Genomic DNA, 22663 nt, shown 5'->3' with positions numbered 1-22663 from the left:
AGTTCTTCCTATAGGTAGAGTGTGGATCTTTGTCTTGAGAAGTTTTAGTATCTTGGGATCTTGTTCACGAGTGATGGTAGGATGGGGGTTCGTTAGCAGTAATGAGAACATTGCTCCAGGCTGCTGTGGTAAAAAGGGAAAAAGTCAAAGGGCGAGGCTTTCTGTTCACTGGTTCATCTATGTTTCAATCGCCACCTGTGGTCATACGATTTGGATAGGAACTGAAAGAATGAGATTGCAGATACAAGAAATGCTGAAATTATTTTCCTTCTCAGTATGATAGGGCAGAAGTTTGATGCTGCTCCTCGAAATCAAAATGCATCAATTGAAGTGTTTCGGGCATCAGATTGAGATAAAATATCCCTTGTGGCCTGGAAATACCTTGGAAATCCATGCTAGGGAGATGGATGCCTGGGTTTTCCTCCTGGACCTGTTGAATCCACCAACAGATATTTAATAAGGGGAATTAAATAGATTCATGGACTGTATTTGTTTTAATTGAAATTAATTGGATTGTAATTTCACAGAATTAGTGTATTCGGTTAGATATAATTAGAATTAAATAGGTTTGATGTAATTCTATTAAAACTGAATTGGACTCCGTATTATTGAACTTCAATTTAACTTGTTTACTTTAACTGTGTAGTGCCCTGATATTGCTTTTGTTTTTAACTGGCATTATATAAATGAAATGAATGTAATGTAATTTAACTGGAGTGAAACTGAATCAAAAACAACAACAAAACAATGGTCATAATGTAATAATGTATTTCAACACTATAGCTTATATAGTATTCTTAAAAGCACTGGTCTCACCTTTAGAGATCGCAAATTATTTAGAATGAGAATGAGTTTATGAATAAATAAACCCCTCATGGTTAAAAAAGGAAAACTCTTGCTGTCAGTTGTACAATTTCAACTGGTTTGCATTTGAAACACATCCAGCTAATTTTGACAGATGCAGCTCCGTTTGAGTGCATTTCTGAAAGACTTTGGATCACACTGGGTTGTCCATGCTGGAACGAACTTGTTGTAAATCAAACAAGAAAGAACTGTGGATTTAGTTTTTTATTTGATTCATTGTGGTTAATAAGCCATACAACATGTGGTGCAGTGCTGAACTCTGATAGCAATTGGCACACTTTTAGCAAGGTCAGACAAATACACTGAAGGAATTCAAATTACTTTCCTGAATAATAATGAAGACGCAGCTCAGATGAGTAAACTCCAATTTAATTAAAGAATTAGAAATTTTCTATTTTTCATCATTATTAATTAAAAATTGGCAAAACCCCTATAACGGCACTCTAGGGAATTATGCTTATTCCAAATACAGTCTCATTTTATCATCTGTGTTCCATTGATTGCTGTGATGCTCACACCAGTGTTTGCAGTAAACTCTAAAAATTAATTTAAGGCCAATCAAATAGAAGTATTTGTTTTTTGGGGGGTCAACAGTGCTAGCTCTCAGAGTAGAAATAATGAAAAAGGAACATTCTTGGCCCACCTTTTTCAAATGAGGCATCAAAGGCAAACCATTAGCTTTGTGCAAAGTCAGGTATTTTTGCTTCAAAGTGATGAGGTTAGAAAAATAAGCTGTCTGTCATTTAGCTTCGAATGGAAATGTTCTGCAAAGAGAGGAGATGATGTTTAAAAAGTAATAGATTCTTCATGTCTTTGTGGAGTTCTTATGTACAACAAATGATAAACAATTTTAGCGTGTTAAAGACAGTTTTTTAAGAGGGAAATATGAATTTGGTATGATACCAGTGTGACAGGACTTTCCATTCCAGTTATTTAGTAATGTTGATTTAACAATGACATATATACATCAGTACATCCAGAATGTGTTTGGAGCATACCTGATAGTGAGATAATTATGCCTAACTGATAAATACTGGATGAGTGGGTTTGGCAAATGAGAGGAACACACAGCAGAGAATAACACTGATGGAGTCCCATAGGGGTAGTTATAAAATGTGGCTGAATAAGGAGTTATTTTTGCAGTTACAGAGGGATTTCAGCTGTATTTCTGCAATTAATCAAAAGGAATACTCAATAGATTGTAGCTGAATGCCTCTAATTTTTTTTGACAGTGCTGTCGTTGCTCTGATATAGTTCAAAGGAAATGTTAAACAGGGGATGTTTGAAAGATATGTCATCATGGTAAGCAATATCTTAACATGTTTATATAAAGATTTTCCGTGAAGTTGCCCCTTTTTATTTCTGTTATTTAAGCTAAAAATATAAATAAATTCAGCTTCTATAATTTTCCATGACTCATGTATTTTGGTGGCACCATTAAATGCATGAATACTATTAAGGCAGGCACTGGAAAATAAGCCAGAGGCATTGGGCTTCCATAAGCATTTTCATTTATATGACATCAGCAAATATAAAACATGGGGGGATTTTATCATACCATACTGTAAAACCTTTCAGAAACCTTTAGAATTTTCTGTATTTTATGAATATCACCCATATGTTCTGAAAGCAATTAAAGATAATCCATTACCACATATGAGAATAAACCATTACACTCGGTCATTTATTTATTGGGGAGACTTTATCATGTGTCTGCAAATACCAAAGTATCTGGTGTGTCCTCAATATATAGCAATAACATGAACAAAATGTTTCTTAATTGATAATCTGTCCGGGACAATAGCAGGGAGGAATTTCAGTTCATTCTTCTTTACAGAAAAGCTATCATTCCTGGATGATAGGGAGGTGTCAACACACTAACTGCTTGCTTCAGATCCCTTCGTATACTCTCCATTGGGTTTGTGTGACAACTTTTTTTTACTTGGCCATCCATAAACATTTACTTTAGCAATTCTTTGGTAAAGCAGCTTATGTGCATAGGGTCACTGCATGACCCACTTTTTCTTGAGATTTAGTCCTGAAATTTTCCCTCTGAAAGACCGGCATTATTCAGATTTCATTCTTCTATAATTGATGACACTCTTTCCTGGTCCAAATGCAGTACGCATCTGGCTAAGCCTTTGAACAATTTTTGTATGGTTACATCCAGCTACAAAACTCCCTTTTGATTTGTTCAGGTGATCCTTACAGAGAAATTGCTTTCTCCTTGCATTCCTGTCATGTCCACCATCATTGTTCATGGTACACCTCATGGTGGATTTGTTAACATAAGTATTTTCCAGGCTGAGAGAGGCCTTTTGTTGCTTAGATGTTAGATCTTAGGTTCTTTTGTAACACAAGCTATTACTCGCTTTCTTTATTACTGCTTGTTGACCACTTAAAGAGAGGATAATAGGGGACTTTATATAATATATGATAATACATAATCTCTCTGAGAGTGCATTTGTGGAGTACAAAATCTTTACAGATGGTTTTGTAACTTTATTTTTCTAATCTGATCAACATCTACTCTTTTTCTGAAATCCTAAAAAAAACTTCTAAACTCTAATTTCACCTCCAAAGGATTGGATAAAGTGGGTACAGAAAATTGATGGATGGATAAACTGCCATTCTTTTTTTTAATCATTGACAAGAATGGCATATATTTGTATAGTTTCGATCTCTTTTTTTTTTTACTTTTAGACCAGTCAGTTTGAACTTCTGATGACGTCTTCGATCTTTTCTTTGAACAAAAACAGGAACATCTGTAAGGTTTACACATTTCAAGGCACCATTATATACCATGCGACTCAGTTCAAAGATGTGAAAAGGAAAAATGCTTGTCGCAATTCCCAGTTTTTAAGACTGGACTTTCCATGTTGCTCTAAATTTAATTGTATCACATAAAATGTCTTTGCTACAAGATGGATGGTTGTACGATATACACAGAAGTACAGTGAAGACCTAAACTTAATATCTGTTCATTTACAGGCAGTCAGGGGCTGAAGAGAAAATGAGATTAGGCCTTCTGCAGCATGCAATCACTCAAAGGATCGACATGGATTGGGCTGTCAACAATTTGCTAAAGCCATGGTGGCAACTATAAAGTGATTGAAATCTCTCTCCGCTTTGAATAGTGTGGTACTAGGGAAGGAGAGGGGGAGGGGGGGCAGTGACGACCCCAAAATCTCTTGAAAAAGTGATTACTTTACCAGTGTACACTACTCCCAATAGCATGCCCCACCCTCCTTTGCTGTCTGAAAAACAAAGAGATGGGATTTGGTTCAGGTTCAGATTGGCTTTGTGTGCGTGTGTATTTGTGTGTTCATGTGTCCACACATTTGTTGGGAGTTTCATGTGCATTTCTGTGTTGCACAAAGTCCAAGGGGTTGCAACATCTTTTACAAGGAGCTCTCATGTCAGGAAGCCATTGTCTGTGCGCCAAGATGACAGGCGAGAAGCCCTGGCAATGGATGGTGCCCTGGAGTTGAAAAAAATAAATAAAAATGGAGCCATTGTTTCAGAGGCCATGAGCAGAATATCTGCTGGAGTCTGAGGCCAAAGCGCAGCTCGTAATAACCTGTCTATAGGGAAACACATTTGTCACATTTGTCTTGTTGGCAAAATGAAATCCCAAATGGCTCTTTCTGCAGGATAAAAAAGCATCTACTGTAGTTGACCACTAAATATATCTATATATTACAGAGCCAACAACATGCTGAAACCTCAACTTTGTATGGGTACGCTCACACATTTCAATAACTTTCTCCAACATTTTGAGTTTTAAGAATACCAATTATGAATACTGGACTGCATTTAAAGTCTTAGTACAGCAGAAATAAATCTACTTTCTTAGTTTGTGGCATCATAGACAAACATGTTCTTCGCCACCCAGTTAACAAGAATCAATTAAATAAAATTCAGGGTATGGAGTTCATTTTACCCGAAGCAAGCTGCTTTGACATTAAGAGATTCCATATTTCCCCTTCCAGTGCAACTTATTTACACTTTCGTGGCAGTTATGTGCAAGCTTCCGAAAACTTAAAGACTTAAATGAAATCAGAGTAACGTGAACAGGCCAGCGGGGGTGTGAGAGGTTAAGTCTAGCAGCTACATCAGTGTATTGGTGTTTCCGTTAATTCCGGCCATCTCGTATAAAAAGTTTGGTCAAGTACCAGACAAATCAGATCTGTGCCAGCCCTAAGCTCTCTAACGCTACAGCTCTGCACAAAATCAATTCCTTGGACATTCATCTGGGTAGAATGTTTCAGGGAATAGGAGCCCATATGTGTTCCACTTTATAATCACATGGTATTAGAGACAGAGGGGACAGTCATTAACAGAAAGTCTTCATAGATTCACAATTATAGAGAATTTGCTTTGTCACCCAGTGGACTGTCACAAATGTCACATTTGATCTGCTTTTTCAATAAAATAGGAAACCCAGAACCTTTCTTTCTAACCTCAAGCGGCTCAAAGTTTCTCAAATAAACTTCAAGTACTTCTATACACTTAGTACCCTCTTAAGCATGTTCTATACATTACAATTATATAATGAAGGTGATGACAGGATGAAGTGTGTAGAAAATGTTTATACTATCCCGTAAGCACAGTTCTGCTACTTGTGAAGCTGAAGGACGGCATCATTGTCCTCAAAAAAAAAGAAAGAAAAAAATCATTAAAATTGCTGTGAATATCAGGGATAATGTAGAATACAAGGAGGCAAATTGTGGAGGATTATTTGGTCTCATTTGGGCTTCGGTGATAGATTAACCCCCAGCACTGAAAGACATTGCGTTTTCTTCTAGGGTGGAAGTGACTTTGCCAAGACATTGTGAGATAAGAAGCTAACTGTTATTAGTTTAATGGGAACGATAGTCCGCCTAAAGCAGTGTGTGCAAGTGGCATGGGAGCATCATTTTTCTTTGCAGTCTTCCTCACACAGCACCGGGGTTGAGAAAAAGAGCGAGCAAATCAGACCAGTGTTTTGTGAGAAATCTAAACTACTGAAGACAAAGCGTTGCTTTTATGACCCTTGGCCAGGCAGGTCTAAGTCTAATATGTTCCATTTGGTGTATATAAGCCCTTTCTTATCACTTTGAAACTGGGGTGAGATTTCTATTAATGTCGATTGGGTCGCAAAGTGCAGTATTTATTCTTCATTATACGGCTACAGGCTACACAATACATCTGTTATTAGTTTGGGGTAATAATGATAGCACAGAAATACTTGGTTCAATTAGCAACAAATAACCTACTAAAACTATGAGTCTTTTTTATTTATTTATTTTTTGTGTCCTTTTTTCCAATAGCCCTCAAGTATTGAAACTATTGTGAAAAAGATACCTTATAATATAATTGAGGTGCGGTGGCCTGGAAAAGTTTAGACACTCCTGGTCCAAATTCCCATGAATAACTGAGTGGAGGCTGAACTTACTTCCATAAGGTATAAAGTTAAAGATAGAACATTCTTTTGAGCACTGAATTGAGAATCATGTGATATTTTGTGTTTGCATAAAGCTACTTTTTAAGTGATTGCAGAGGTGGTAAACTGTTCCCCTATACAACAACAAATTCAGTTCAGGTGTGGACCCATCACAGTTTGGATGTGTGTTGCAGCCAGCGGTATGAGAAGCATATCATTGTTAAAGGTAAAGATGAATTTAATCAAATATCAGCTAATTCTCAAAGAAAACAGTCCATCATCTTTGAAATGTGCTGAAGATTAAAACAGGTTGTTTTTTCTTCATATATATATATATATATGTGATCCTTTACGAAGCTCGAAATCCACAAAGGACTGCTTTTCAAAGTTTTACAATCAACCTCACAGCCTTCCAACCCAAACATCATCAAATGCATTTGGATAGACCTCCAAAGAGAAGGGGCATAACTGCAAACAGTTCTTACAGAACTAAAGGCATTTTATAGGAAGAGTGGACAAAAATCCTGCAAACAGGATCTGAAAGACTTTTAATTTACAAGTTGGAATACATGTCAAATGGGGAATTCGCAGTGTATCCAATTTTTTTTTGCTTTAGGACCCTTTTAAAAATCAGGTAAGATCATCAACTTGAAAAATTTCTCCCAGGTTGCCAAATCTTTTGTTGTTGACTTTTTACGAGGTAAACTGTGCAATTGGTTAGCAGCTCGTTGCGCATGTTTCTTTGTTTCTTTGTTTTTGTAACTGCCATGAATATTGTCTCCCAGTGTTCTGTCACTGTCTGAAACAGAGTTCCATTATCTTTATCATTTTAAGTTTTACACTTTAACAACGCTTGTAACTAATACAGATCCCATATCTGAAGACATCACAAAACAAAACCAAAAAACAGCCAAACTCTGTGTGCTGTCTCTGAACTTTTACATTATGAAAAGATATCATCACCATACATGTCTGCTGAATTCTGAGCCTCTTATCAGTGTGGGTAAACACCATATGTCAGTTATGACAAATCCAATTCCTTGCACATTTGATTGCAGTCTGCAAGGCCGTATTACAATGCTTATTCAGGACCTTGGCAATTCAAAACCCATTGAGTGTACTTTCCCCCCTCCAACCCCGCCAAAACCTCTGCTTTCCATTTTAACTGCACCAGTCATTTCACGTAGCAGTACAATAATACAGGTCAGGGCAAATGAGTGACGGTGAGGCTGAGAGTGAGTGACAATGAGTGAGTCCATGTATGTGTGTGAGAGCTAGTGTGGGTCAAATTGTCAAAATGATTTTTTAATATGTTCGGTTTATAAAACTGTCTTTTTTTCATTTTCATTCCTCGTTATACATGCTAGAAAAATGTACTGTATATGTCTTTTTCCACACAAAATTAAAATGACCATTTTCATTTTGACACAGAGATGAGGATGAAATGCGTCATACAGTGAAATGTTTATACATCTGAGTGCTTGGGTTCATTGAGAAAGAACAAGACAGTCAAATAAAACTCAACTGGAAAGTTCAAGAGTTCAGATATGAATATGAATATTCAGTTTAAAGGTCAGAAAGAAAGGCATGTTGCAGGATTGTGGTTAAAAAGGAAAGAGGCTTTTCAGAAGCCAGTGTTTAGAAGGCCACAAGCAGCAGACGGTTTTTACTATCTGTGTCAATGCTGAGGATGTTTTTAAAAACTGTGCTAATCTAACAAGCAGACTTCATCATGACATTTAATGCTTGCTATTCTAATTCTGCTATATCTTTTAGGGAGTTCATACGATGGCCCAACAGCGGAAGAAATATTTGTTGCCATGTGACATTAGCACACAGCCCAGTGTTCTAAGCAAATGTTTAATAATGTATGTATATTTGTCCACATGTCCAAAACATAGTCATGCCACCATGCAGACACAGAAATTGAGATTGTAACATTTTTTTATTGCTTGTTGGATTGTACGGGGCAGATGATGTGATATCTACTTGTAACTTTGCATTCATCTTGTTATCTTTTCTTACGTGGAAACCTCACGAACCACAACTGACAGCAGAGTAGAAAAGTCCATGGACAGTGTTGTCTCTAATGGGGCTCGAACTCAGTTCTGAGACATGACGGTCCATATGATATCACCACTTCCTGATACCCCAAAATGCACATTATTAAAATCACTTTTACAGTTTTATGGAATCCAAAACATAATCACGTTACATTTTACATTAGGCAGACGTAACGTTTTAGGACCCTACAAAATTAATGCATGTAGTGCAAAACATGGGGAATGTTTGAATTAATAAAGGCCGATTGTAAATGTAACGAAAACGTATTGATTGGACCGTTATTGAGCCTTTATTGTTAAACTGTGTCTTGAGCCATGGAACAATGCACTTATCACACATTCTGTGTTGAAACTGTGTCAGAGCACATCAAAGGGCAGTGATACACATCTGCAAGCAAACTTTAAGTAATGTGATATATATATATCTATACAAAATCAACACAGTATTAAGATTTTGGGCCAGTTTCATGATTGCTTTTGATATTCACTCACCAGGCATGGGTATTTTTAGCCCTGTAGGCCTTGAAAATGTTCATTTTATTGAGATAACCAAGCCAGGGTAAGAATAACCCTCTTGCACCTATGAGAAGAAAGGTTTACCTTTTGTCAGAGCTGCTTCTGCCAGTTGACCACTTGTGTTTGCTCTTTACAGAAATGAGAGAAGAATTGGGAAATTATTATCTGAAACATTTTCGCTTTGGGGCTTTTACCTTTTTGCAATAATAAGACAACACGATGTTGCCGTGACTGTGGATGTACTGACTGGAAGACATCAGACAGCACATGAAAGTAGCTCTCTCAGCATATACGGCAAAAAATATTGTTTGCCCATTGCGCTGTAGCCACCTTGTATGCGCATAAGTTTCGACAGTCTTAAATATAAAACATTTATAGAGAAAAAGTTCACAATACAAAAAAAAAAGAGGAATAACTTGGTTTTTTTTGGATAATGTGGTCTTTTTGGAAAAAATTATATCAATGGCAGGGGATTTCTACACTCTAATACCTGAATTGACCTATTGGACAATTTAGCAGCAAGTCTGGATCCAGTTTCTTCATATGTCCTTAATTCTGTGCAAAATCATACACTCACTCACTAATCTCAACTGACTACAGGGAGTTGTATGTAGAGGATTATATAGTGGACTTGTTTTCATAAAGAAAGGATGCTTTTGGTAACTGCTTTGCTGATTTTCACTGGATTACGTCACTGCTGTAGCACAATTCAAAACACTTGGTCAAATACCAGTATGCCTTCTTTGATGTAACCAGTATGTTTGAATTATCATTTTTATCTGTGATTAAAATTTAAATAAAAAAATGCCTTGAGCTTTTTATGTTGGAAAATTCAGCTATTTTCTGCAACCACAAATCTGTCATTATATACGGAGTACTTCTTACCACTTTAATATACACTGTCAATGTTTAACTTAATTCCATATTGCTAAGAGAATGGTAAACATAATTTGAATTTCTAAAAAAGGAAACAGGAAATTACTTCAATTTTTATGACAATTTGTATGTTTTTTGGAGATGCTACACATCTGCTTAACTAGAAGCCCTTTTTTTCCCTTTTTAACTTTGGCACAATACATTATTAGATTTGCTGCGTCGGAGGCCATCAGTTCACACTTATCATTCACTGTGCATAGCGGGATACTTTAAATACTCCATATACATAGAATCTCACAATACATTTGGACAGTCCTACAAAATGGCGACCCTACTATGTAGCTCACTGTGCCGTGACTAGTGAGTGATTTAAGAGCTTATGTTGTGCACCCATCTGCCTCAGTCTGTAGCTGTCCATGGTGCTGAACAGGAAAGAAAGTGGGTCTACCGCTGTGTTTCTCTGTCTTGAATTAGAGTGTTTGACACGATAGCTTTTAATCTCTACTTGCTTATAGTAAGGGAGAGAGCTCTGTTTAAAAAATATATGCTATAGAACAAAAAGTGTGTTCTGTGTTCAAATCTGCAGGTCAGCTGGTACCCTTCTGTGCGGAGTCTACATGTTCTAACTGAGCCTACCTGGGTTTTCCCCATGTTCTATAACTTCCTCCCACAATGCAAAGATATGCATGTTAGATTAAATAGTGACTCTAAACTGGTTGTAACATTGGTTGTAAATGGTTGTCTTTCTCCCTGTTAGTGGCCTTGTGAATGGTCTGGTGACCAAAACAGGGAGTACTCCGCCCCTCGCCTAATCTCAGCTCATCCTGATAACTGTGATTTGTATAAAATCTCTTCTGGTTAGATACCGTATGCAGCTACACATATACAATAATTGTGTCACTGTGAAAGAAAAAAAAAGCATGAATGTGACTGTATACACGTATATATCTCTGCCACTAGTGAGTCATTCATACAATGAAAGACACAATTACAACTTTACTCTTTAGCTTTAATTTGCTTATATTTGTCCATACAGTTGAACTACACTCATGGCAGCTGTGCAACATGAACAATACTTCTGAAGAGCAGGGAGAGTGATTCAATCATAACAAGCTTTTATTTCATTGTCATATAATCATAGACCTATTTATCTTTCAGAGTCATGAGTGTCCATGTGACAGAAACCCCTAACGCCCAACAGAACAATAGACTGAGGACAAGCATGGGGGCTACTGTTGAGGAACACAACAAAACAAATCCATTATTAATGCAATGCTCTCAAAGCCCATGGCGTCATAGGTATCCATTGTTGTACTTATGCTGCTTGCAGCTTTTAGCGTGTCAGAGATGGAGACGAGGCAGGCAGGGATGAGGACCAAAAACTTAGTCTCTCTCTTATTTCCTGTGAAGCAAATCCTGCCAAAGCTAATTTCATCTGTTTTTGGTCATATTCTAAGGGTTTTGTTCATCTAGCAACACTACAAGCAAATCTGTTCAGCACTGCAGATATATAGATGATGGTTGATATATTCATTTTACTCCTAAAGGATCACAGACCAGCTGGAGGGGGGACATACAGACTCAGTTGGGATATGTTGTCAAACTTCATAAATCCAAACTTTTATCAAGCATTTATTCTTTAATGTCGTTTTCATAGGGGAGCATAATGTCAGCTGTCGTAAAGCCTAAAGAAGCTGTCGAGGTACTTTTGCAGCAGAGTTTAGATCCAGTCAGTTCTAGTGTGCTGATCTGGAAAGAAAAAGCCTCCCTCCTTCCCTCCCTCAAGGAATGGTTTCACAGCCAGGGGTACAAGGTGCGAGGGTGCCTTGGCCATGCGTGAACTGATGCTGATGACATTCGCATGTAGCTGTGATGCCTGAATGGCTTAAGCTGCCCTAGGGGTCTGAACAGAAAGGTTTGAGGATGCAAGAAGGACATAAACACATTTTAAGAATGCTGGACAAATATTTTAGTAGCATTTTCTGTGTTGTTGGACTATGACGGATGCTATGAGTGACAACAGTGTTAGACAATGCAGACTATAGTTGAGCCATGAAATTTGGATTTTAAAATTTGTAAGTCTGCCTTTACCCTCATAACAAGAAATCAATTGAATGATTTTGTTTCTAATCAGCAAAAGTTGTACAAAATCCAGCTTTATCAGCTGAGATCGAATGACAGTTATGTGATAAATGACTATCATCTGTGCAATACCAACACATTATTGATATTTCATACTCTTAATATCATGATTATCATCAATATATTGCAACATCCAGTCCAAATGATCATGTCACACGTGGAATGGAATCCCTATTGCCTTTCAAATATTAAACAGACAAATTATTTTTAATACTAAACTCTTAACACTTTCAGTAGATTTTCTGCTCTCCCTGCAGCAGTATATCTGTGATTCAGAACTGAGACCTCCACCACTCTTAAGCTGAGGCTTGTGTGAGCAGATACCTTCAAGGAAGCCACTGACTGTCTTTTCTCCCACTGTCTTAACTAATCAATGTGCGTCAATGGCAGTGTTTACGATGGAGAGATGTCACTCAGATTATTGGAAACCAAACAATGTTAAAATGCATTTGAAACTGACTAAATTTGCTTCCATATGCTTGAGTTTATCTCAAAAGGACACGGTGACATTTAATGAAACCTTTAATGACACTTTGAAAAAGAATAATCTTTTTTTTTTTCATTTTGGCAGCACATTAAAGATAGTTAAATTAGAGGAGTGGAATGAATAATGGAATGGCGCATGGGACCACCTTTAGCAAACAAAGGAGAAATAAAAGAATCAGATATGTGTTCTACAACATTCTACAGGGAACCGCCTTATAGACGAGGCTGTCTGTTGTGAATGCTTGGGTGTGTGTTTGTCCGCTGTTATCTGAGGCCCACAGTGCCATCAGGCCCTCAAAAGAGGAACTGCTACTTTCTCACCGCCCACCCCGGCGCCCCTCCGCCCTCCCTCAAATTCAGCCTCGGAGACTTAAATCAGATTCTACTCCTTTATTTAAACCTGTTTTTCAGCATGTCGTCTGTGATACACGGCACGTTGCAAAAGTAACGCGAGCTTTTGGAAAGCGTGCCGTGCGCCTTGCGCAAATCCACGCAGATAAAGACAGGTTAACAAATAAATCAATCAACCAGCGGTCTGAATAAATAAACCAGCAAATGGACGGGCTGCTTGGTTGTTAAACACACTGGCAAACACGGCACAAGGACCCACACGAGCCAGCAGTTCCCCCCCTCCACACACATACACACACATGTACACACACTTCAGTAGGACACTGGGAAGAGTGCGTTCCGCTGATCATCTCCGTCCCTCCTTCCAGCAAGCGGATTGCTTCTGCCTCTGACGACAGCCAGTCACACAGCGCTGCTGAGAGTGTAAGGCTGAGAGGAGACTGCATCAAGGAGCTGCGCGCAGGCATCGGGAGCCGTGCGTGGGAGTTGTTCACCGTCTCTACCTGCCATCTGCATTCCCTCTTTATTCTCAGCCCTCATCGGACGGGTTCGGGCGCACTGGGAGTCCCATAGCCGAGGGAGGATAGCGCGCGCGCGCGCGTTTCGAGTGCGGGTTGGCTGTTGTCTCAGAACCGCGGTGCCGTCGCTGTGAAGAAATTCGCAGGAAATCAGCAATAAAGTGGCTGACTGGCGCCTGCCCACCCCCTCCGACTTCGTTTTTTTCCTTTAATGAAAGCTGTCTTTCAAGGCGGTGGACTTGAGATAGTGCGTCTCAATTTGAATGTTGCTGGCTGGGAGTTGCCGTCGCGGAGAAATGCGAAAGTATGCTTGGAAGCAGTGAAGGCTACAGCAGGTGAGTAGATAAAGATAAAGATTTTGTTATTGTTTTAAGGTGCTCCTTTTCACGTAAGTGTTTGTGCTAATGTCAGTGCGCTTTCCAGTGGCAAGGAGCCAAGATTATAGAGCTGTACATTTCCATAATGCAGCCAGACCTTATGTTCAATGTCCGGGCTACTTTGAAGAAAATATCCCTATGTGGATTCTATTGTGGCTATGTTAAAACTCATCAGAACTCACCGCAATGTCAAATCAGAAAAAAAAGGCTTCAAGCCTGCGATGGTCAAAGCAGAAAAGAAGACACGCAAACGAAGACTTGAGTGTGGTTAGGCGTCCTCTGCAGGTACAAGCACATCAAATCCGAGCGGCTTGAAATTGATTTATAGATTGATTATCACTTCGCATTTCGACAGCGTCATCTTTTTTTCCCCCTGACCATTTCTTTCTTTCTATGCGATCGAAAGCTTACAGCTTTAATCAAATTTAATTGTCCCGCGAATGTGAGTGTATGTCTTGCGCGTATGTGTGCGGGAAGGGGAGTGAAAATGTTATCTTAATCCAGCCTTTATTTGTCCAGATATAGGATGACATTTCTCACTGGTTTCCAAGTGCGAGGCGGTCGTGATCCTCTCCCGCATGCCATTTTATTCATCTGCAAAAAAAAAAAAAAAGATGGCTATCTGTTAAATGGGCAGCGAAAGAAAAAAAGAAGCGGGGTTCTGTTGTCAGGCATTTTAGAAAAAAAAAATCCTCAAAATCGACTTGGGACTCTTTGTTTTCAACAAGACTACAGTTAGGCTCTATATATAGCATCAGCTGCGACAATATGGGACACAGGATGAAACTTGTGCGTTCATGGTGCCACTCTCCCTCTGCTGTTTGTTAGTCGAAACAAGCAGCATTGGTAGGGAATATATAATACACAACATAACATTAGCCCCAGAATTTGTCCTTCCTAACTGTGAAGCACTGCCTCTTGCAACGTGTTTAATATTGTACATATTGCACAGAAAAAACTAGTGCAGCTGAGTATTGGTGTGTGTGAGGCTGTGCTTGCAGACATTCATAAAGTGCTGGCTCTATTGGTTATAAATAACTGGAGGGAGAGGACAGGCAGATAGAGCAGCAGCATCTTCCTGTCACTTTGAGCAGCAGCAGCACAACAGCCTCTCTGGCTTTATCTGGATCCTGTTTGATAGATAGAGGATACACTTAGAGATTTCACACACAGGCAGGGGCAAGGGTGTGGCACAGTGGGCCTCGCGGGTTGTCTGTCAGGGGTTCATTGTTTTTCTCACGTGCTCCCATCAATTATAAAGAGATTCTTTTGCTCTTCTTTCTCGGAGTGTTGAACTCTAGTGACTTTCAAGTGACCCTATCAAACTGAGAGCTTTCTTTAATCCGCCGCTGTTGCTGGCCACTTCAGGCTGTAAATCCTGTTTTCAGGTTTTCCTGGCGATTTCTTCAGTGATTGGGACTCAGCCGGCTCAATCTTGGCTGCTTTGCAACAGCCGAGAGACCGCCCAAGTGCGTGATCCGCTTTGTCCGCGCGCCCCAGCCTGCCTTCATTAAATAAATGTGTTGCAGCTGACCTTGGCTACCTTCAGTCATCAGTAGGATTCACCTTTTCGCCCCGCAGTAAGCTACGGCATATTACAAATGCCCCTCCTATTCCTCAGCATTATGCTGCTCTTGACATGCTATATTGAATTACAGTTCCTTGATCAATGTTTGCAATAACCCAAACCTCTACATAGTGGCCAATTTAATGCAGAGCATCAGATATCACAGGAAAACCGTGCTCCTTATGAGAGCATTATATTTCAGGGAGGTATGCTTACTATCTTAGTGTGTTTGTAATCGAATCAAATGTGGACAGGATGGAGGAGGAAAACAATAAGATCAGCCTTAGAGTGTGTGCTGCATTAATGATTCATGGAAGAAATCAGCTTCACCGTGGATCTGACAGCAGTCGAGACAGAGTGGGTGGCGATGGTGTGGACCACGATGATCGAGCATGGTGACTGATCACAGACTTGCCTTCTCACTGTGCTCTAGATGACCAGCAGTGGCATTAGAGAGTGGGCTAATACTGGCTTATGACGTGTTCTCATGTCTCCTAGAGACACTCATCCTGGGTGTAAAGCTGACACCTACTGCATTGACAAGGTGTTTATTAGCTCCCAGTTGTGAGGCCACGATGCCTACATAATGTTAGTATGACACAACGCTGTGAGTTTCCACACGGGACAGCAATTATGTTGTTTTTACAAGACCCAGGCACCATTCCACTTGATGCCACTGTCTTGATTCGGCTCTGACTGGGTGGCATGCGCATGGAAGGTATGTGGTAGGATCATAGTGGCTGTTTGATGGGAGGCAGAGGGAAGATCTTGTTGGCAGTTTTTCTTGGTGGGTGTCATTTAAAACAGATGAGGAAGAAGGACAGCTGCATGTGTTGTCAAAAGTTACCTGCTTGGCATTGGAGAATTGCCAAGGTGGGAGAGACTCGCAAAGTAATGGAAATGCATGAAATGGCAAAATGCTGTGTATTTCTTCTGTTTTATATAACAGCTGGTTGTCTTGCACTGAATGCGTACATCCACAGATGTACAGTATAGTACTGTGCAGTCTCGAGCCACCCATTAACTCAATATGTTGCCAGAAAAAGAGCAATGTGTGCAGTAATTTATCAAAGCAAGTGCAAACATAAATGCAAATACACCATATAAGTAAAAAACTGAATTTGTACAATTCTAATGAGCTTGAAAGTCAATATTTGGTATGACCACCTTTATTCTTCAACACAGTCTGAACCCTTAAAGGCAAGATTTCTCAAAATGTCTATGTAGTCTTCAGGAATAGTTCTCCCAAAGCTCTTCTTTGGATGTTGGCTGCGTTTTGTTCTGTTCTAGGTCCTGATGATCCCACACTGTTTCAATAATGTTGAAGTCTGGGCTCTGGGGAGGATTCATCAATCCATAGGATCTTTTTCTCCCTGTTTCCCTTCCGTAACAATGACCTCTTGACGGCCACCCTGGAGACCATTCCTGAAGAGGATTTTGTGAACAGTCGATGGATCAACTGATCTCTCTGATTCCGTGTTGAATATCTGCTGATTTATTTTTGTTTCCTATTTCTGTGGGACATCAATTTAAGTTACTGTTCATCTGCTGTAGATAGTTGTTACACAGTAACATAGTGCCTAGTTTGGATTTAAAACTGGTTCTTCGGAAAGTCATCTGTAAACAAGGGTTTTTTGCTAAGGTGACTTTCTAACGCGTTCATGATTCATAGATCAGAGTTAAATAGTTTAATTAAATAATAATAATAATGATGAAAAAAAGCAATATCCAAAGAATAACTTTTAAATATATTCAGAAAGACAATTGTTGCTTAAAACTACTTCAAAAATATTGCAAGAAGGTCTGGCTGCTTCAGAGCAAAATATCAGGAAATTATCGGCGGCACAGAACTGTACTTACTGTATGCATCGCTCATCAAAATGTGGTTTAGTTTAACTGCGCTGGTGCATACGTTGGACATTTTACGCAATTGCAGTTCTTGCAAAGGTGTGACTTAACGAATAGTTGGTTTCTGGGTAGCCAAGAATCAAAAAGCTCACGTTTTAGGCTTAAAACAAATGTGCTACTCGAACAAAGCTCTTTCGGATGTCTGTTCATGTTGACATATCACTCAGTATGTGTGCAGCATATCTTTGGTGTGATGGTATGCAACCCATGCACTGTCCTTCACTCGGCCTTTGTTATTGTGATTGCTGCTGTCAAAAAAATAAATAGATAAAAGAAAATCTCATTTGTAATTATAATTTCATTGCCCTTAATCCTATAATGTTGGACACATCAACATAATTATTGTGTACACTAATCCAGACTGCAGCTGCAACATTTATGCTAAACAGTAAAAGAGTGCTCTCCGCGGTTAAGCCTTGTGATATAATGAAGAGCTACAGAAAATATCCCCATCCTTCCGTGCAGTGTTTTTTGTTTTTTTTAGTCTATGTAACTGCATGACACTTCCTCCAAGGCTCATCCTAATTAAAAGCAGCAATGCATAGAGAAAACTTGTGAAATAAAAAGAAAACACCAGCAGTTGATTGTTATAACTGTATGAGCATTTCGGATGCTTGCTTTAACTGAAATGTATAACTGAAGTGTCGAGCCTTGTCAGAAGCAGATCAGAACATGCCCAAATGCATTCAGATTAGTCTGTCGGGTCAACTTACATTTACGGGATTAATGCGCGAAACTCGCTCAAACAAGTGCAGCTAGTCCTAATGTTTTTCAGTTCTGCATCAACACGTGTGAAAAATCAACCTGTCCACCGGGAGTGCAACAGCACGTGTACTTGTCCTGAAACAGCTATGGAAAGCAAAGGTCTATTTATCCACCTGCTCATGTGTGACTTCCACCCGCAATATTTTAGCTGTGCCATTGAGTCAGCATGTGTCCTTTAAGAATTAACGATATTAGCTAGGAAAATCTACCACTAATATTGAGACCCATTGTACGGGAACACTGTGGTTTTACCTGTTGGCTGCAGCAGAAAATAGACAAAGAGAAGTGAATCAGACAAAACCAGTATGTGGAAAAGCTCAGAACATGCAGCATCACCAGAATGTGTTGAAACAGAAACGGACTAGAAAATCAGCTCTCGTCCTTGCATCATTGCTGCAGCTTCTCTCCTGCACATAAGCACAAAAGCAATAACCAATGCTACTTTAAAGAAATTTTTATCGCTGCAGTTATGCAACCACCCTTCAATAACATACTTAATCCACAAAGACCTGAGGCGCCCACTAACCACGTGGACTGATATTTCCATAGGTTGCCTTACTGTCATCTTGTTTTAAATGATCAAACTGATACAGGCCTGCTGCAGTTCTGTCCCTGCGTTGCATAAAGCGGTTCTTGTTTGGGCATAATCAACTGCTCAGAACTGGCAAATTAACTTCCATCTTACGCTACAGCATCACTGACATTTTGTATTACCTTTCATTTTCTGATTAATAACAGGTCAGAGTTTGAGTACCTTAATAGTGACGGGGAAAAAATGATGCTATGTTAGTATAGGCGTCAACTCGCTGACAATCCGTTAAAAATGCCCAACTTCAACTCTAAACAAAATTACATCCAAATAGAGTATTCATGAAATGGATACAAAGTTGCTGGGCTTGAAGGAGTATTATTTTCTGAACCATTTGTCAGCCTTTAGATGTTGCGTCATTAAAAAAGGCACCTATGACGGACAAGGTGATGGGTCAAGGGGGGTTGGCAAAATGTTATTGTGCTCACAGAAGCTCCTCACTCAGCCTCTGGAGAGAACATTTGTATTCACTGCACAGGGACTAATGAGTGTCTATGCTGGCACTTCTGTTGCCAGGAAGATTTACTCATTCATGTTTTAGATGACTGCGTTAATGACACTCTGCTAAGCTGCTAGTGGGCTGTAAATCATATCGACCGAGGCATTTGATGGCCTCTGACTGGCAGCTTTGCACGGGAGGCTGTAGCCAACACACTTCAGTGGAAGTCACTCAAGTTAGGTTCATCGGGCCAAAACACAATCTGTAATTTCTATCCTTTACAGCTTGTAGCCATATGTTGTACATATGGTACAAGTATGTGGTTATATTGAATATTGTACAAACTTAAAGGGCACAGACAGCAATTGTTCTGTTTTACTAATGTATGGTGGATAACCTAAATCACCAAATGCAATGTTTTTTTGAGGTTTTCAATTTCATGTCCATTGTAACTTAGTGCAATAGTCCTGAGCCACCCCTCTTCTCTTTCTTTATATTTTGCTTCCGAGCAGCGTGGCATTTTTGTAATCTGTAACTGATATTTAGCAACAGTTCATCAGGCTTCCTGAAAGTCTTTCAAATTTTTTTCTGGGGCATAAGAAACTTTTTTTTCTTGCTTTTTTTTTTTCACTCAAGCATGAAAAGGGCACCTTAGGAATGAACTAGTGTTATTCCTACTTCTAACTGATTACTTTGTACACGACCAACTTGTTGCTTGAAGTCTGTTGCAAAGGAGAAAAATTTGTTCCCATTAACTTAGTTACATCAACTAAAAATATCAAAGTTAACAGTTTCGCAGACATGAAATTTAATTTTCTACAGCACCAAGGTGATTCTCATCCAAAAACTTGGCACGTCTCTGCATTGCATGCAGTGTGTCCTCAAAAGAATTTAGGAAACTGCAGTGTATCGTTTTTCCAATATGTGCACGTATATAAATCATTTCCTCCCCAAATTTATTGGCAGTATTTGAAGAAATTAGGGTTGGCTTAAGACTTTTGAACAGTGCTGCGTAACTAAAGGCTGAATAAATCATTTCACAGTGGGGGTAATAATGTGGGGAAACATGACAATATGCCGCATCTTTCTGGCTGAAAGCATCTATTCAAAACGTACTATTCAGTTGTGACTGCTGTGGGGCAACAGCAGCTCCTCTTATACAGCCACACTTATATGGAACATATGATATTTTCCATAAGTGGGAACAAGATTTGTGTTTGTTTGCCACCTCCCTGGTGTAATGGGTGTTAAAATACCCCATTGAGATTCAGAGTTCACACAGTTCAGCGTTTGGGTGCAGCACGAGTGCTCTCGACTCTCTTGCCTCTGTCTAGTGGGCTGAGTGAGGATCTACGTACAAGTGGCGTTGTCACTTAGTGTGAGCTGCAGTTGCTGAAAACATGAATATGTCTTTTTTTTATTCATTAACCAGGTGTGGGATTCTAAAATCTGCCAGTATGGGGTTAAACTAAACAACATACAGTCTCATTCAAACTGTGTCAATGAGTTTGACCGATGTCCAAACTTGTTGTTTGCTGTTGCTATTTCACGGCACTTTAAAAGTTCCATTAAAAGCCACTAATCCCATTAGAATTCATTAAGAACATAGACACCCCTGTTCAAATGCTGCCAAAGTATAGAAAGACAGTCCACCATGATACTGGGATTAGAGTGTTCTCAGATAATTCACATATTCTAATGTGCTTCAAGCCCATTATCCCTTCCTTTGGTTAGATCAGTGCAGTCGCTTTTTATCCACTGACAGTCACTTCCCATTCATCATGTAATTCAAGACAACACGGGCCTTGCTTTGACGTATAAGGGAGCAAAGGCTTTTAGTTCCCTAAAAGCTCTCTTTCCACATCTCTTCGGCGCTCTCCTTCCATGTCTCTCTTTCTTGGTTCAACTTCCCTAAAAGCTCTCACTGTCTGTCTTCTCTGGCTCCCTTCCTCCCACCCTCACTCTGGCTTTCTTTCCGTCACCCACTCGCTGTCAACGCAGAGTGAACCAGAGAGGGAGAGGAATGACAGAACGCTGCAACAAAGAACTGCTAATACTGTTGATGGAGGAGAGCGAAAGTGCCGGGAGGAAACAGGGGGTCGGATTTCAGGTTATTGACCGAACTGGGTGGCATGTAGAGATGTTAGTTTGCCCGACATGAAGAAGCAGCAATTATCCCAGCAAAAGTTAGACATGAAGCAGAGCTGTCTTGCGTCTGCATGTGTTTACATCCATGCCAGGGACCATTTTGTAATCAGAATAATTTACACGTGGGAGGAAATGCAATTTTCTTTTCGCGTATTCTTAGGTGGATGAGACACCACAGACTAAACTATTGTCTCTTTTTTTTTTTTTTTTAATGTCTGACATGTCAGAGTCCTGTAAAGAAAATGTATTCAGTGATTTCATGCTTTATGTGCATTTCTAAACAGGTGATATGTCTTTGATGACATTTTTTGTTATTACGTTAGTCATATCCTGCTTTACACTATAAAGTTGTTTTTTTTGCTGTTGACATTATTTTCTGATTTATGGAGTGATCGGAGAGCAAAAGAGATCCAAATCTCTACTGTGAAAATCTTTGACTCTTATACATGTTAACATGATAAAACAAGATGTCTGGACCTCACATTTTTAAACATAGAGATGGAAATCAGCACATACTAATAAGACAATGCCCTGTTTGCATACTCTAACACAGAATCTTAAAGAATAATTGTCCAAATCATCTTGGAAGTTTCATTGTAATATCTATTACCCTGTTCACCTGTAGTATCTTGTGAACAGGACATATTTGATTCAATCAGCCTGGCTCTGTCTTTTGTCATATATGTTCTGATATGAAGCTGATTTTCATCAATTACCTCTGCTAACTTCAGTGACACCCAGTCACATATTATGAGGGGGGGTTTGAGGCTGCCATCGAAGATGAGGAAATTAAATGGCATTTGACCTTGTAGGATGTTGGTGTGTGACGTGCTGCCACGGAAGAGGGGATGGGAGAGAGATCAGGTCTGATGTGGGGTGAGAGGAAGGTCCACACAGTTTAACCCCTCATAACTAATTTAGCAGGGGATTGAAAGGTGTAGAGATGGGCAAATTTATCATGAGGATGAAACGAGTCTGTGCCAGACAGAAAAGAAAAAAAGCTGCTTTTTGCAATGACAACACTCGCTATACAGTCATTTTTGCTTATGACATTAAGAAATGAGCTCTGTAAATTGTTGAAGCTGGTTTTATGGCGTAAAAAGAAACCCCAGGAGTTATCTCCTTCCATAACACAATCCCTCCTCACCCTGGTTCTGAACTTGCGGTACATATGCAAATGTAAAATAAATAATTCAGCTCCTTTGCATTTGCCTGTGCTTACTTCTGCCATGCTGGCAATAATGAGTATAACAGTGATAAAAAAAATGTGTAGTGTATCCTCCATTTGCTACATGCAGCTGGTCCGTCAGCCTCAGACCAGGCTTATAGGGCGGATGATAGACCGAGCGTCTTTATTCCGGGTGTTTGAGCATCACTGTCCCTGCTGTTATGCAATGAAGATATGCAATGACAGCAAAAACTAAAAATTCATTTTGATACTGATGAATCTATCATGTTCTACAAGAAAAGCTAAAAAAATAGTCAGCCTCGTCATTGGTTTTCTTTTTTTAAATCGTATTTCATAAAGTCTTAAAGCACCAAAGTTTTCTGATAAATAAAACGGATAAAAATTGCAACAAGATCCACACATTGTTTGAGATGTTTGTGTGAAAAATAGCTGTGAAAGTT

General features: G+C 39.3%; 1 protein-coding gene across 2 annotated transcripts in view; it reads left to right on the top strand.

Annotated features, from left to right (window-relative positions):
* The window catches only part of lingo1a (leucine rich repeat and Ig domain containing 1a), a 147301-nt gene that overhangs the window by 106687 nt on the left and 17951 nt on the right, over window positions 1–22663 (top strand). The window contains exon 1 of one of the 2 annotated variants that reach the window (XM_075470365.1): window positions 12978–13576. The exons of the other annotated variant lie outside the window; for it this stretch is intronic. The gene's annotated coding sequence lies outside the window, so the exon portion shown is untranslated. Of the gene's footprint in view, window positions 1–12977; window positions 13577–22663 lie in introns of those variants that run through there. 2 annotated transcript variants of the gene reach the window in all.

The sequence above is a fragment of the Odontesthes bonariensis genome, chromosome 7, assembly GCF_027942865.1.
Source record: "Odontesthes bonariensis isolate fOdoBon6 chromosome 7, fOdoBon6.hap1, whole genome shotgun sequence".
Taxonomy (NCBI): domain Eukaryota; kingdom Metazoa; phylum Chordata; class Actinopteri; order Atheriniformes; family Atherinopsidae; genus Odontesthes; species Odontesthes bonariensis.
Note: the sequence above shows the minus strand (reverse complement) of the source record. Positions and strands in the feature narration are given on the sequence as shown.